Source organism: Pinus tabuliformis, chromosome 2_1, assembly GCF_031772625.1.
Source record: "Pinus tabuliformis cultivar Carrire ecotype Pingquan chromosome 2_1, CPIR1, whole genome shotgun sequence".
Taxonomy (NCBI): Eukaryota; Viridiplantae; Streptophyta; class Pinopsida; order Pinales; family Pinaceae; genus Pinus; species Pinus tabuliformis.
The window spans coordinates 974,267,980-974,279,627 of NC_142299.1; positions in this window are offsets into that span (position 1 = coordinate 974,267,980).

Genomic DNA, 11,648 nt, shown 5'->3' on the forward strand with positions numbered 1-11,648 from the left:
CAGTTAGACCTATGGGTAATTGAAAACAATGGTTTTCTTTTAAGATAGTGGTGGGCGGAAAGCAGAAACACTTTCATCATTTTCGAAGTTTTGCCAAAATATCTCAAAAGAAGGGCCACCTTTGATATTTGCTTTATTGAAACAAAAGTGAGGTTTCTTTCCAGATAGTGGGACGCTGAAAGTAGAAGCGATTTGATTGCGTTTGAAGTTTCGTTAAAATATCGCAAATGAAGAGCCTCCCTTTATATTTTGTCAAAACACGTTTTGACATGAAGAAGCAAACCAACACACGCAACGATATCTTGCCTAACTTTGTTTTTATTATACTCGATGGGGTGGATAAGTATAAATTTTTATTTTATTAACCATTATAACTATTTTATGGTGGGGTGTTTATGTATAGGTTTTGGTAAATTTTGATTAAGATTTCGTATATATTTGTTGTTAAAATGGAAAGTTTGAATTGTGTAATTTGAGGTTCGTGTTTATGTTGGGGTATTTGTGTATAATTTTTTTTTAAGGTAAATTTTGATTAAGATTGGTATATTTTTGTTGTCAAAATTGAAAGTTTGAATGGTGTAATTTGAGAGTCGTGTTTTAGGGAATGAAATATATTTTTTTATTTAAAAATGTATTTAAAATAACTAAAAATTATAATCTTTCGAGAATTACATCATTGTAAATAATCAAAAATTATAATCTTTCTAGAATCACATTATTGTATTCTGTTGAAAAAGATTAAATTTATGGTATGGTATATTGTGATATCCTAGGAATATTCTAATTGGTATTTGTTGGGTTTATTTTTACAAATTAGGGGTTGAGAGCTAGTGAATCAATTAATCTTGCCTCACTCTTAATTAATTTGCAACTTAATTATATTTTTTAATAAAACTTATTAAAGTATTATCCAATTTATATGTTAGATTTAGTATTTAAAATATATAGAGAGTGATCACACCATCTTGTATTTTGATAATGTCATCTTACTACATCATTTGGTCATGTTGATGCCACATCATCTCCATGTTGATTCTACATCAACCATAGGACAAATCCATGTTAACACCACATTAGTCCACATTAGCACCAGGTCATCTCCACATCATTACCATGTCACTACCACATCAGGATCCTGTTGTAGCAGCTACAACCACCCTCCAAATTTTTTCCTTTGCCTGTTTTTGAGCCTCCCTACCAACCTTCACAGCAGCTTGCCTTGCTTCGTCAAGTCCTCAAGTTTCAGTGTCTTTATTGCTCAAAGGCAGTTTGTCGATCACAGTTTGATATTTTCCCTTCATAGGTTGCTCACCCAGACTTGGTTCAGCTGCAGGCTAAGCAACTTCCCCTTGAAAATTGCGCATTTCTGGAGGGCAACTAGCCTTCACTCTAGAAATTGCGTAATCCTCACTGACAGCCTGATGGGTTCTAAGATTGCGCAATCCTGTCAGTCAACCCTTCCAACAGGATTTGCGCAAATTTTCCTAGTAGCAGGCTGTTCAACCCAGGATTTGTGCAAATCTGGGCAGCAGTCAATTGATCAGCCTAGAAATTGCGCAAATCTCCTAGGTAGCCAGCCCAGCTCCCAGCCAGAAATGCGCATTTTTCTCCAGCAGTCAAGAAATCTCTTGCATGTGCAGTTGAGTTGACCGATTCCCTCCGGAACTGAGCAAAACAGACTTACATGCATGGGCTATTTCTCCCAAGGCAGCATGCAAAAGCATCCCTTCTTTCAGCGATCTATGTTTAGCAGTTGCAGGTTACATGTAAGGAACAATTCAGAAACCTCCCTCCAAGTGTCGCTTCCCCTAGATTTGTGGCATGTGTGTCACAACCTCAATTTGATCAAAACTCATCAACCGGACGCTGCGGAGCTCATTCCTCAAATCAACCTTGTAGCTCTAACATCCCACATCACATCTAGGAGCAGTCAACACATTCAACTCATTTGCTTTGGGGTAAGCTCGCTTCCCATACATTGTGCTGCATTTTTGTCGTTTTTTGTGTATTTGTTTGTGTGGGTGGTATTTGCTTGATTTCTTTGAACACCCACTGTCGTTTATGTGTATTCTAGCTTTTCCTAGCTCTGTTTCAATTTTCATTGCTATCTCACTATTATCGCATGCATGAAACTATTTTCCACATACGTTCGCCCAACTGGCGAACTACCTCACCCACATGCATGTTGATCTGTTTGTTGAATATTTCATTCATGTTTTGCATGCATGGTCAATTACTTTTCCTATCACTTAGTTTCACCATGCAATTACTGTGTTAGTTGCTTTCAGTTGCCCATCGGTGAGTCGGGCCAACCTTTGCCCAGACTCTGCCTTCCCCAAGGCTGCGTTGCACAATCTGGGAAGGAAGGCTCACCTTCCTCTACAGATTTGTGCATTCCTACCCATCACTGGCCTCTAGGACTATTTTGCGTATTTCTAGAGGACAGTGGCTGCTTGGATCAAGAAATTGTGCAAATCTGTCCCTGGGCTAGCAGTCCTTCCCAGCTGGAATTGCGCAATGCTTAATCCCAACAGTCAGCAGCCAGACTGGACTGTACATTGCACAGTTCCAACAGTAAGTCAGTCTCTCAGCAACTTGGATTGTACCTTGTACAGTCTTAGTAGTCGGTATCCCGACCTCCTAGACGAAATTGCATAACCTTCATGATCATTCACCCGGGGATGTTTCCAGTCAGTTCTTATGTTCATTCTAGCTTTCGACTGACAGATTGCTTGCTATGAGTGTTTTCATGTCTCCAGGTATCGCAGGTGTTCACATGCCTCTCAGCAGTACCGGTACAATGGCTTCTAGGAGAGCAGTGGCGAAGACACCATTCCGAGCATGCTTGGGGATGCAGTCGATCAAGTGTCTTGAGCTTGCCTACTCATGAAGACATCAAGTTGTTCATGGACAAGGACATCAAGTAGCAACATCACAGCAAGCAGCATCATGAACAACAACTGAACGTAACATAATGAATGCAGCGAATGCAGTGAATGAAGCAAATGCAGCGAATGTAAGAGGAATGTTGTTGACAACATAGAGGCGGAGAAAAGTTGCAAGATCAAGCAGATCTATTGATAATGAAAGCAACTTTGGAGACTCAGGCTATGAAGTGACGACACGACATGAAGATCACGTGAAGGCAGAAGATGGAACAAAGAAGGAGTTGCATGTGATGAAGTAGCAACATAGGAAGAACATGAAGTTGCATCGACAGTCCAATGAGTTGCAGTAGGAACAAGAACAACAATGGGTGCAACTTGCACTCACGGATGAAACTGCACCAGTACAAGTTAAGGATCCAACCCAGCAGCTGACGCAGAGCAAACATGGTGAGCAGTGTTATTGATCACATGCAAAGGATCTAGCAGCATTCATGTCAATGAGCGCACACATGCAATCCCACCCATTCAACACACTCACCAAGGCGAAGACAAGAAGCAAGTCCAACTGGGGTTCAACATGCACTTCAACAAGTTGATGCACATGACCACCAACACACACTTGAAGATCAGCATGGACACTATGCATCAGTGTGTTGTCAGTTCGATAGTACCCCAGAAGACCATGCACATGTTAGCAGATGAGTTGGATGAAGGAGTTGAACCAATGCACTGGTTGCAATAGAGGCAAGATTTCACTTTAGCAAGATGTCACCATAATGTACATGCACACCATCATGGATGACCAAGCTTGGCATCGATTCACCAGCTTCACCATCACAAGCATGTCAAAGAGTTGGTCTCACCACAATGGATCGAGTGTTTGTGATGTCTTGCAGGGCTTGCTCAAGAAATGTTGTCTCACATGAGTACATGTGCATTGTAATGTTGAGTCATGTCAATTGTAAGTCGAGTGTCAACAGTTGGATGTAACAGTGATAGAGTAGGTGAAGAGTTATGAGGGTAGTTGAACTGTCACAAAGGGGAATGTCAAGGCTCACCCCACCGTTTGCTATAAATATTCCCTCATAACTCATTGTATGGGATTTTGGTCAGCCAAGCTTCTACTAAGACTATCTTGAAGAAGGCTTGGACAATATTGTAACGTGCCTTGGCTTCTCCACTGCATGGAGCTAGTAAATTTCTTTGGAGGAGCAGGCAAATGTGGTTGTAACATTTTGCTATTGGGGCTAGTAGGTTTACATGGTGTATTGTATGATTGTGACTTACACTTCTTTAATAATAAGAGCCATCACATTTTCATGCATATGTTGTTAATGTAGTTGGAATGTTCCAGTTGCCTTAATGATATATGTTGTTTAACTTATGTACTGGTATATGAATTGATTTGTATGCAATTATATGAATATTGTTGTTAATGTGTTTCATATATTGTTAATGTTGTCATCGTCCATGTCGATTGCTCTTCTGGACATTAGATAGACCTTTCTCATCAACCTTGCTATATCAACCGTCACACTCGTCTCAGACTGATTCATGAGTGTTGTTCATGTTATCTTACCTTGTTGTTGTGACTGTTGCATTTGAGTGGACTGCTCCGCCGGAAGTTATGCATGTTCTTTGTGTGGTGTGTTCCTAGTCGATTTGGGACTGATCCCTTTCAACCTGCAACTCACCTTCACCTTCCTCTCCCTTTGAAGTGTTGGAACCTCTTGTACACATTCCTTGACTCTCTCCATCAGTCACACCATTGCTATTGACAGAGTTATCTTACTTTCCTCTGTGTGACATCACGGTCAAAGCATTACCTTATGACCCACTGCTGGGACTCTTACACCGAACGTTCTGAGGTCTAATTTGGAATTCTTACAAGGGAGATCCCCTTGACATGTTGGCGGCTCCAGCACCATCAACATTTTTGGCACTAGAAGGAGGGCCTGATGACAAATAGTGTCCTCTCATCCGGTTTTGAACCTTTGCATATCTTTCATGGAGTCCTTCATTCTTCTTCCCCCAAGGTGTTTTTCGAATCATGAATATGTCTCCATATCAAGGAAGATTTTCAATCTCTTTTCCACTCACATGTATGATGGTGAAGGAGAAGTGACCTGACTTGAGAACTTACATAACTTTCTTTCCATGATTTATGAGAAGATGAGTTTATTGACGAACAGGCTGGGATGTTGCTCGCATACACACTTCGCGGATATCCATTTCTTTGGGTGCTCAGCCTACCGGCTGACACTGTGCACTCATGTGAGCACTTCTATTATCTTATTGAAGACATGTTCCACTACAAGAAAAAAGGACATTGGTGAGGGGCAAAAAATGTCACCATAAGCTCATTGGTGACGATCAAAAGAGCCTTCTTCACCAAAAAACTAAACTTCACCAAAGGTGGTGTCGCTAAAAGTATAGGTGTTGTAGTGACATTCAAATTCCATCACCAATAATGGTTTATAATGACGGATAGTGACCGTCACCATTTCATATGAGCAATGGTGATGAACAATAGCCTCTGTCACTAAAAACTGAGCGTCACCAAAAGTGGTGTCACCAAAAGTATAGGTATTGTAGTGACATTCAAATTCTGTCACCAATAATGATTTATAATGACAGATAGTGACCGCCACCATTTCATATAAGCAATGGTGACAGACCATAGTCTACATCACCAAAAACTGAATGTTACCAAAGGTAGCGTCGCCAAAAGTATAGGTGTTATGGTGACATTCAAGGTTTGTCACGAATATTGATTATAATGACGAATAGTGATCGTCACCATTTCATATGAAAAACAACGATTTATTGTGATGGATATTTCATGGCTATCATTATTGGTGCATATATATGGTGACATTTTTTGACTGATAAACAAAAGCCACATTGCCAGAAGTATAGGTGTTGTGGTGACATTCAAAGTCCGTCACGAATAATGACTATAATGACGGACAACAGCCGTCACCATTTCATATCAACAACAATGATTTATGGTTATGGACCTTTGAGAGTCGTCACTATTGATGTTTATATATGGCGGCATTTGTTGACCATCACCATTTCATATTTTGGTGAGGGTCGAAAAATGTCACCAAAGCTCATTGGTAATGGTCAAAAGAGCCTCTGTCACCAAAAATTGATCGTTGCCATTCCATGTGGATGTCAGGGCATGATGGAGTCAAACCACCAACCTCATGCTTGTGAAGCAGGGTCTCTTTCATTGAGCTAGCACCCTTTAAAGAACTAGACTTTTAAAAATTAGACCTTGAAACTTCATAAATTGCAAATTCTACAACTTTCAATAAGTTAAAGTTTCAGCAATATTTTACTAAACAAGCAAAGAAACATCAAAGTTGCAAGTCCCTACTTAATGGTTATGAAAGTTATGAAAAGTTGGTGGAGAGAAAAATAATTATGTATAAGAAAATCAATATGTTCAATTGAATACTCAATTAGAAGTGAAACTCTGAAGACATTTATAACCTATAAATGACCTATAACTAGCAAATGCACCAAATATTGCAAAGGAAATGCCATAAGTAGATAGCATATGGAATAAGAACATTAATGAAGACAGATGCAATATGTTATAAGTTGAGTGAAAGAAAAATCTCAATGTTGTTGTTTGGTGTTTAGATATCTGAATGATATCTAAACTTCTGTGCAAATGTAACATGGATCTCTAGAAACCATGAATGACATATGATATATATATATATATATATATATATATATATATATATATATATATATATATATATATATATATATATATATATATATATATATATATATATATATATATATATATCTATATTCCCTTTACATAAACCAACATGCAATTTGGAATCTCACAAGTCCACACTCAAAACATGACAGCGACCAACAAATAAAAGAAATTGACTTGGACAGGAAGCAATAGCTTCACCTTCATTCTTGAGTTGCTTCTGTTTATTTGAATTTGACTCATGACATTCTTTATCTGAAAAAGAATCAAAATCATTACTAGTATTAAATTCATCCAACACGAACTTTGGATATCCCACTGACATCTACGTTTTAGTTGCCATGCCCGAAAACCATGGTATTTTTTGTTGATAGTAGAATAAGATGTGTGCCTGTTGCTCAAGAAAACATTCCTTATTAACCATTGTTACCTGACAAAAACCAAAGAGACAACACAATATCAGTGTATGCAAAATCCCCTACCGAAATATAAACATAACTTAACCAAGAAATCTAAAATATGTTCTTAATTAATAAACTTTGCATTTGGAAATATTGTTTCTTTAGATTTAAAAAGACTATGTTGTACAACACTTTTGTCTATTTATCCAGGCAATTATATCATAGTACATGTCATGTAGTAGCAATATAGAATACCTAAAGTAAGAAGAAAATTTTTCTCAAGAAAATAAATTTAGAAAAGAGCTTTGAAAACTATAAGTTTGTCATCATGCAAGTTGTGTAGGCTATGCAAGTAGCCATTATCTCAGAATGGTTGTTGTTGCAACCTAACAGCTATTGTGACAACCGCAATGAGCTAATCTGTATAACATCTAATTATGTATTCCAGTGTGTAAGATTATAACAACAACAAAGTAAAAATACCCACACTTGAAAAGATATGTCAAATACTTAAGAAGTTTTTAGTTTACGTATAAATAGAAAGGTATAAAATCATGTTTAACAACAGAAAGGGATTAATAAATATGGGAGCTACTACAGTCAAAGCAGTGAGACTTTTATAAAGGTAATTTAATTTGCGAGGCTAAAAAAGGATGTCTACCTGTAACAGCACAACACCATCACCATCCCCAAAAAGAACACAGGAGATCCAGTTTGTTCAATCAACATATCTATTAAAAGCATCTGCTCCAATAACCAAAACATTTTTAAATCCACCACATGTCATTGTTCCAAGAATACTAACCATAAGTAAATGAATTATAGAAAAAAAATGGATTTATCAGCAATTGGAATAGACACAACAACTCACCTTTTAAGAAAGATGTAGTTGTTACAATACCCAACACAAAGCCATTACAAGAAGTTGTAATGTCGAAAACCAAGGCTTTTATACAACCCACCTCACTTTGTACCTAATATCAAAATTGCATTTTTTTCTAATATAGAATCATTAGTATGAATAATTAATGCAAAAATTTACAGAAAAATATCTAAAATCTACACATAGTAAACTGTATTTGCTAAAATTATACAAATTTACACAAAAAATACCAATTTAATATGGTTAAGGGGAAAAAGGTTATACAAAAAAAATACCAATTTAACATGGTTAAGGGGAAAAAATGTTATGTCCTAAAGACATGGGGTGTCAGCATGCAAAAACTTAATCCTAACAATAACATGAAATCCAAAAAAATGGAACTTTGAGAGTTGAAAACAAAATATTTTATAGACCCTTGGTTGGATCCCATTTAAAAACTAGAACAATTATATATTTCCATAAAATCAACACATGCACAATCATTAATATCAATTACTTTTCATTTGGATCTCATGAGGCAATCCACTTTGTGGTTGCTACTGCAGGCAATTTTCATTCAAACCCAATAGGAATGTAGTTGCAGAAATATGTTCATATACCAACATAATTATCGATATAGATGGAATACATTGTGGTACCATTTTATTACATATGTGAGAAGCAAATAATACTAATAGAGATCTGGCAATTTTTTAAAAACATAATACACACATGCACACAAGAAGAAGTTTTGAAGGCACCAAATCATGCAAGTGAATACAAAATGTATCCCAATGATAAACTCTTAGAGTGAAGTTCTTTGATTAATTCTATGTAAATACATTTGAAATTGGTTGCTACCTTGCATGGGTAACAGATGTAGCCTCAGTCACAACGCCCACAACATTGAAGGAAGCTCATTTATTAAAAATTCAAAGCATTAAAACTAAATATTGATTGAAGTGTGGTTTACTGACCATGGGACATGTCGATTAGAGGACCATCAAATTCTACTGAATGATTAAAATAGAATTTGCTTAACTATGATATTTCATATGTTGTGTCGGTTAGTCTAGTTAGTCATATGAAAAATATGCTCACTTTCTTGTCTTGGTTATGGTCTGCTCCTAGTTTTCCTGTGTTTTAACCTCCATCTAGTATCAATTGTTTCAACCATTTGTAATTTTTTGTCTTTATGCAATATGCAAGGAGGTTTTCGATACCTTTGCAGATCAAATAGGGCATGTCTAGATCACCATATATAAAATTATATAAATTATATATATGGTGATCTAGACATGCCATATTTGATCTGCAAAGGTATTGAAAACCTCTTTGGATATGTTGGCAAGTGGCAACTCTTAGCTATAAGGGTTTCACTGTCCAAGCAAAAATTCAACTTTAAAAAGGTAACAACAAAGTCTCCTTAGGGAATGAAAAAACAATTACAAGATTTTTTTCTATACGTCTTAAAGGTTATTTCCTTAATAATTTTTTATCAGATTTTGAACTGCTGTGAGACTCAGCTCAAACAAATTCATGAATAGTTGGCTATAAATGGTAAATATAGGTATGCTTCAAAAGGATAGAGGATATTGATAGTGATGTTTTTATAAAAAAGTATCTTTAGTCAATAAGAAGCAAGCTAATAAAATAAGGAAAATGGGGATGCTTAGCATGTGGAAAATAAGGATGCATTGCATATATTATGACAAGGCACTATAAACATTGTAAGGAATAACATACTAAAATGTGATAGAATGATCATCTTTGACTCATAGATTTGCAAACAGGAGGCACAAGTTCATTCAAAAAACAGAAGAATTTTCACAAGGAAATACAAACTATTTGTGAGAAGCAAAAAACTAAAATAGGATAACTATCATATGCTTTAAGTCAGAAATTTGCACAACATGTACAAATTCCTCCACATGCAGCAAAAGAATTTTGATAAGAGAAATTATATACAAGACCTACCTTATATAAGAGAAATTATATACAAGAACATCCCTGAAATTTTCCAGGAATGTCTCGGGTATGGCCAGCAAGTCCCTTCATCCCAATTGAAATCCATCGCACAAAGGGACATTTCCTTACTCCCCAAAAAAGGAGAACAGTGGGTATGATATTTATTTATTTTATTTTATTTTGGGGGGCGAGGAGGGGGCATGAATAGCAAAGGATAATGTCAACCATTTTATCATCAACGTGTAGTTAACATCTTTAGATCCTTGTTTAGCTCAATGTTGCTAAAATTTAAAAATGGACAATCGAAACTAGAAGCAACTAGTTTTAGTACTGCTTTGAGCATTTCGAGTCAGAACCCACCCATGAAACTAGAATTGATCAATTTTTCCCAAAAATTCCAGTGCAGAAAAAAATCGATCAAACTGGACAGTTTGACCAATTTTGCACCATTGCAACCCCAACCCCAGAAAAAGGAAAAAATAAACCTAAAAAAAATCTGAACACTGCCATAAACCTAATTTCCCATATATTTAATCATTCCCCCTATATTTTATTCTCAACCTTCTCATTGATCATTTGAGCAAATAGCATTGATTCAACAATATTCTTGTGCTGATTCATAATGCTTCTCATTCTGATTCAGAGAGTTTCATCCGATGATTTGGAGCACTTAAGATTTGATTAGGGAGTTTCTTGGATCTATAACTAAACATGATTTGGTTAAAGATTTGGAGTATTGATTTGAAGATTTGATTGGGGTGCTTCTTGTGTTTTTGGTAATGTTGTAAACATCATGTCAACAAAAATATCACCAAGAATCAGGAAAATAAAATATTGACAACATCAGGAAAATATCACAAAATATAGGCAAATTTAAAAAATACAAAATTATTCAAAGACACAAATAATTGACTTTATGACCCTCCATCGATGAATAGGGAAAATAATTTCATGCATCTCATGATAATATCAAGATATTTACAATATTCTCATGCTATTTTTGAGAATGAAAACACTGTACAATTTATCGGCAATAATATCGTTCTAGGATAAAATTTGTGACATTGCAATAATACCATGGCCATGATAATCACAATGTTTGCAACACTGGTTTCTGCAGCTACTCTTTTGCCGATTCCAGATGTTGATTCAATCTGTTCCTACAATTGATTTAGATTTTCTCTTGGAATTGATTTAGAGTGAAGACTTGGAACTTGTAAAGGTATTTACAAATATTCTTCAAACCCTACTTCTCTTAAGAGAGTTTGTTAAAAAATCTAGAAATTAAATGTAAGGCTTTGTTTGCAAATTATTTATGTAGTAGAAAAAATGCCATGGCTCCCAAACATAAAAAGGATCCTACATGTAACCATTGCCAAATAGTTGGGCATGAAATCGTATGAAACTATTGTCCCATAGAAATTGGTCGGGCAGTGGTTATACATAGACTAAGAGTTGAAACAACACCTAGAAAATATACTAGGGGAAAATTCAATATTTATCTAAAAACTCAACCAAATTATAATCTGACATGCAAGCTGCTATTGAAAGCTATAACACGAAGGAAATATATGAAAGAAGAGAAAGGAAGAAATGGAAGTGAACATGATAATGAAAACCATAGTTTTCGAAGACTCCACTACTCATCATGCTAGGGATACCTTTAGAATCCCAATCCATCCAGAACATGAGGGTGATTATGGCACAAAGAACACAATCCTAACAAGCAAAGAGTTGACTCAATCTTTGTATCCAATAGACAACAACACCCTTAGTTCTTAGCC